The 5,531-nt window shown below is 52.0% G+C and overlaps 1 pseudogene; it reads left to right on the top strand.

Moving 5' to 3' along the window:
- The first annotated feature begins 4,406 nt into the window (after window positions 1-4,406).
- On the top strand, window positions 4,407-5,120 carry LOC147098751 (uncharacterized; annotated as a pseudogene).
- The last annotated feature ends 411 nt before the right edge of the window (window positions 5,121-5,531 follow it).

The following is a 5,531-nucleotide window of genomic DNA, read 5'->3' as shown; positions in this document are numbered from 1 at the left end:
ATCATGTTAGGATTTTCTAAGTGCCCTGATACCACTTCCTTAACAATGGATTCGGGCATTTTCCCTACGACTCATGTCAGGCCATTGCCCACCCCAAATTGCCCTTGAGAAGGTGGTGGTGAGCTGTCTTCTTGAACTGCTGCAGTCCGCGTGGTAAAGGTGCTCCCACAGTGCTGTTAGAGACTGAGTTCCAGGATTTTGACCCAGCGACTATGAAGGAACGGTGATATATTTCCAAGTGAGGATGGTGTGTGACTTGGAGGGGAACTTGGAGGTGGTGGTGTTCCCATGCGCCTGCTGCCCTTGTCCTTCTAGGTGGTAGAGGTCGCGGGTTTTGGAGGTGCTGTCGAAGAAGCCTTGGCGCGTTGCTGCAGTGCATCTTGTAGATGGTACACACTGCAGCCACGGTGCGCCGGTGGTGGAGGGAGTGAATGTTTAAGGTGGTGGCTGGGGTGCCAATCAAGCGGCTGCTTTGTCCTGGATGGTGTTGAGCGTCTTGAGTGTTGGAGCTGCACTCATCCAGGCAAGTGGAGTGTGTTCCATCACACTCCTGACTTGTGCCTTGTAGATGGTGGAAAGGCTTTGGGGAGTCAGGAGGTGAGACACTCATCACAGAATATCCAGCCTCTGACCTGTTCTTGTAGCCACAGTAATTATGTGGCTGGTCCAGTTATGTTTCTGGTCAATGGTGAACCCCCCAGGATATTGATGTTTGGGGATTCAGCGATGGTAATGCCGTTGAATGTCAAGGGGCGGTGATTAGACACTCTCTTGTTGGAGATAGTCATTGCCTGTGTCGCGCGAATGTTACTTGCCACTTTATCAGCCCAAGCCTGAATGTTGTCCAGGTCTTTCTGCATGCAGGCACAGACTGCTTCATTATCTGAGGAGTTGCGTATGGAACTGAACACTGTGTAATCAGCAGCGAACATCCCCACTTCTGACCTTATGATGCAGGGAAGGTCATTGATGAAGCAGCTGAAGATGGTTGGGCCTAGGACTCTGCCCTGAGGAACTCCTGCAGCGATGTCCTGGGGCTGAGATGATTGGCCACCAACCACCACAATCATCTTCTTTGGTGCTAGGTATGACTCCAGCCAGTGGAGAGTCTTTCCCCTGATTTCCATTGACTTCTATTTCACTAGGGCTCCTTGATGCCACACTCGGTCAAATGCTGCCTTGATGTCAAGGTCAGTCACTCTCACCTCACCTCTGGAATTCAGCTTTTTTGTCAATGTTTGGACCAAGGCTGTAATCAAGTCTGGAGCTGAGTGGCCCTGGCGGAACCCAAACTGAGTTGTTTAGCATGTATTTAGTCCTGTGTTGCAGCTTCCCCAAGTTGGCACCTCATTTTTAGGTATGCCTGGTGCTGCTCCTAGCATGCTCTTCTACATTCCTCATTGACCCAGGGTTGGTCGCCTGGCTTGATGTTAATGGTAGAGTGAGGGATATGCCGGGCCATGAGATTACAGATTGTGGTGGAATACAATTCTGCTGCTGCTGATGGCCCACAGCGCCCCATGGATGCCCATTTTGAGCTGCTAGATCTGTTCTGAATCTATCCCATTTAGCACTGTGGTAGTGCCACACAACACGATTGAGGGTGTCCTCTGTGTGAAGACGGGACTTCGTCTCCACAAGGACTGTGCAGTGGTCACTGTTACCAATACTTGGTCAATACCAGACCGATCTGTCCGTTCCAGGATAGACTTCCTGTTTGTGTACCAGATAGTCACAGACAGATTCACCGACGTCACACCAATGTTCAGAGGCATAGCGTACAAAAGCAAGGAAGTTATGATGAATCTGTATAAAACACTGGTTCGGCCTCAACTGGAGTATTATGTCCAATTCTGGGCACTGAACTTTAGGAAGGATGCGAAGGCCTTAGAGAGGGTGCAGAAAAGATTTACAAGAATGGTTCCAGGGATGAGGGACTTCAGTTACGTGGATAGACAGGAGAAGCTGGGGTTGTTCTCCTTAGAGCAGAGAAGGTTGAGAGGAGATTTGATCGAGGTGTTCAAAATCATGAGGGGTCTAGACAGAGTAGACAGAGAGAAACTGTTCCCATTGGCGGAAGGGTCGAGAACCAGAGGACACAGACTTAAGGTGATTGGCAGAAGAACCAAAGGCGACATGAGGAAAAACTTTTTAACGCAGCAAGTGGTTAGGATGTGGAATGCACTGCCTGAAAGGGTGGTGGAGGCAGATTCAATCGTGGCTTTCAAAAGGGAATTGGATAAGTAGCTGAAAGAAAAACATTTGCAGGGCTACGGAGAAAGGGCAGGGGAGTGGGACTAGCTGAAATGTTCTTGCAGAAAGCTGGCACGGGCTCGACGGCCCGAATGGTCTCCTTCTGTGCTGTAAATATTCTATGATTCTATGATTCTCTGACCAATGCCTCCTACTGGCTGACTCTCACCCACAGGATGACCATAAGGTTGCCAGTGGGATATAGAAGCTGAACTTGAACCTGCTGACCCCAGAAAACATTGAGGAACTCAAAAGGGATTACAAAGGTTGGAGAACCATGAAACCCCTCTTTGATTCCCCGGCGCACTGGTGGGAAACGATCAAGGTGAACATCAAGAGGTTCTTCATCCTCAGGTGTTCAGAAGGTGAGAGAGAGACAGAGGGAAATGTCCCGACTCCAGAAAAGCATGCAGAATCTGCTCCTGCTGCGGTCGATGGGGGGCGATGTCGGGGAGGAACTCCAAGAGGTGATGGGCCAGCAAGCCTCGCTCTATGCCTCAGAGTCCTCCAAGGTCATCTTCCGCTCCAGAATCCGCTCCGGGGAGCAGGACGAGATGTGCTCGCGTTTCTTCTTCCAAAAGGTACACAGAGGGAGCTCTGTGATCCACAGCCTGAAGGAGGAAGACGGCTCTGTGACGTCCTCGCAGCCTGACATGCGAAGGATCAGCAAATCCTTTTATGCCGGGCTGTACGACGCGAAGCCCACAGACAGCGCGGCCTCCCAGTCTTTCCTGTCGTCTATCTCGGAGGTGCTAGACGACAGCAAGCGGGAGAGTCTGGATCACCCGCTAACTCTGGACGAGCTGACAAAGGCCGTCCGGTCCTTCGAGACGAGTAAAACTCCCGGAAGCGACGGCCTACCGGTCGAGTTGTATTCGGCTCTGTGGGACTGGATGGGCCCAGACCTGCTGGAAGTGTACGGGGGTATGCTTCTGGCTGGCAGCATGTCAGAATCGATGAGGAAAGGCATCATCACCCTCATCTACAAGCAGAAGGGGGAGAGGGAAGAAATCAGAAACTGGCGGCCCATTTCACTGCTTAATGTGGACTACAAGATTCTGTCCAAGGTCATCGCCAACAGGGTCAAGTCTGCTCTGGAGCTGGTGATCCACCCGGATCAGGCCTGTGCCGTACCCGGCAGGAAGATCTCTGATAGCCTCGCGCTACTCCGAGATACGATTGCCTACGTGCGGGACGGGGGGTGGACACCTGCTTAATCAGCTTGGACCAGGAGAAGGCTTTCGACAGAATATCGCACACGTACATGATGGACGTGCTCTCCAAAATGGGGTTTGGGGAGGGAATCTGCAATTGGATCCAACTGCTCTACACAGACATCAGTAGCGCAGTTCTAATCAACGGGTGGGAATCAGAAAGCTTCCCGATCAAATCTGGAGTCAGGCAGGGCTGTTCTCTCTCCTCTGTCTTGTTCGTGTGTTGTATCGAACCCTTTGCCCAGTCCATCAGGAGGGATTCGAGCATAAGAGGGGTGACGATCCCAGGCAGCGGAGGCACTCAGGTTAAGGCCTCCCTGTACATGGACGACGTCGCCGTCTTTTGCTCGGACCCGCTGTCAGTCCGCAGACTGCTGAGCATCTGCGACCAGTTTGAACTGGCCTCGGGAGCGAAAGTAAATCGCAGCAAAAGCGAGGCCATGTTCTTTGGGAACTGGGCCGACCGATCCTTTGTCCCCTTCACCGTCAGGTCAGATTACCTGAAGGTGCTGGGAATATGGTTCGGAGCGGCCGGGGCGTGCACCAAAAACTGGGAGGAGCGTATCTCCAAGGTACGCCAGAAACTGGGAATGTGGGAGCAGCGCTCCCTGTCGATCGTGGGCAAGAACCTGGTCATCAGGTGCGAAGTGCTGTCGGTGCTGCTGTACGTGGCGCAGGTGTGGCCCATACTCCGACCCTGCGCCGCCGCAGTCACCCGAGCCGTCTTCCACTTCATCTGGTGATCGAAAATGGACCGTGTCCGGAGGGACACGATGTACAAATCTCCAGAGAAAGGGGGAAAAGAACGTACCCAACGTCGCCCTCATCCTGATGGCCACCTTTGTGTGCGGCTGCATCAAGCTGTGCACAGACCCTCGGTACGCAAACACCAAGTGTCACTACATGCTGAGGTTCTACCTGTCCCCGGTGTTGCGAAGGATGGGTCTGGCGACGCTGCCGCGGAACGCTCCATCCAGTTGGACCGTGCCAGACCACCTGTCCTTCGTGGAAAAGTTTTTCACGGCAAACACCTTTGACCACAAGGCTGTCAAGCAGTGGTCAGCACGTAACGTCCTCGAGACCCTATGGGAAAAGGAGATGGTAGATCCTCTCGGATGGTTCCCTGAGCAGACTGTCGAAGTCATTTGGCAGAATGCCTCATCGCCAGAACTCACAAACAAGCACCAAGACGTAGCTTGGCTGGTGGTGAGAAGGGCCCTCCCCATCAGATCCTTCATTCACTCCCGACGTCTCTGCTCCACCGCACGCTGTCCGCGAGGAGGCTGCGCTTGGGACGAGACCGTCATCCATCTCCTTCTGGAATGTGCCTTTGCAAAGAAGGTCTGGAAAGAGATGCAGTGGTCTTTGTCGAGGTTCATCCCGAGCAGCTCGGTAACATAGGACTCTGTGCTCTACGGACTGTTCCCAGGGACGCACACCGAGACAAACATCAACTGCTGCTGGAAGATCATCAACTCGGTGAAAGACGCCCTTTGGTCTGCCCGAAACTTGCTGGTCTTCCAGAGCAAGGAGTTGTCCACGGCCGAGTGTTGCAGATTGGCACATTCCAAGGTCCGGGAGTACGTGCTGAGGGACGCACTAAAGGTTGGTGCTGCCGCCGCCAAGGCACGATGGGGAAGGGCCACAGTTTAAGGCCCTCCCGCCAGTGTACACTGAGGGGCTGAAACCAATGGAAAACCCCCCCTCGGGCCGCATGACGGACAAGTGTGTAAACTGTAAATGCACTTGTAATCTGTGGATGTAAATAGAGTACCATGTATTGCATTCATGTGTATTATTAAGCCATATGTAATACGATTGGTGGATTATAATGTAATGCTTTTTGCCAAGTGTTGGAATGTATCTCGGCCCCCCTCGGGATGTATGACTGATAAAACATGTCATGAAAATGTACCTGTTTGTGTAAAGCGAGTACCATGTACTGCATTCATGTGTAATATGATTTGCGGAGTGCATTGTAATATATTGAAACATGCTTTGATATATGTAATGATAAATGTAATGTAATTTGTAAATTGAGTGCCATGTGCTGAAGTTAATTTG

The sequence above is a fragment of the Somniosus microcephalus genome, chromosome 28 (genome assembly GCF_052327205.1).
Source record: "Somniosus microcephalus isolate GS21.2 chromosome 28, FLI_Smic_1.0, whole genome shotgun sequence".
NCBI lineage: Eukaryota > Metazoa > Chordata > Chondrichthyes > Squaliformes > Somniosidae > Somniosus > Somniosus microcephalus.
Note: the sequence above shows the minus strand (reverse complement) of the source record. Positions and strands in the feature narration are given on the sequence as shown.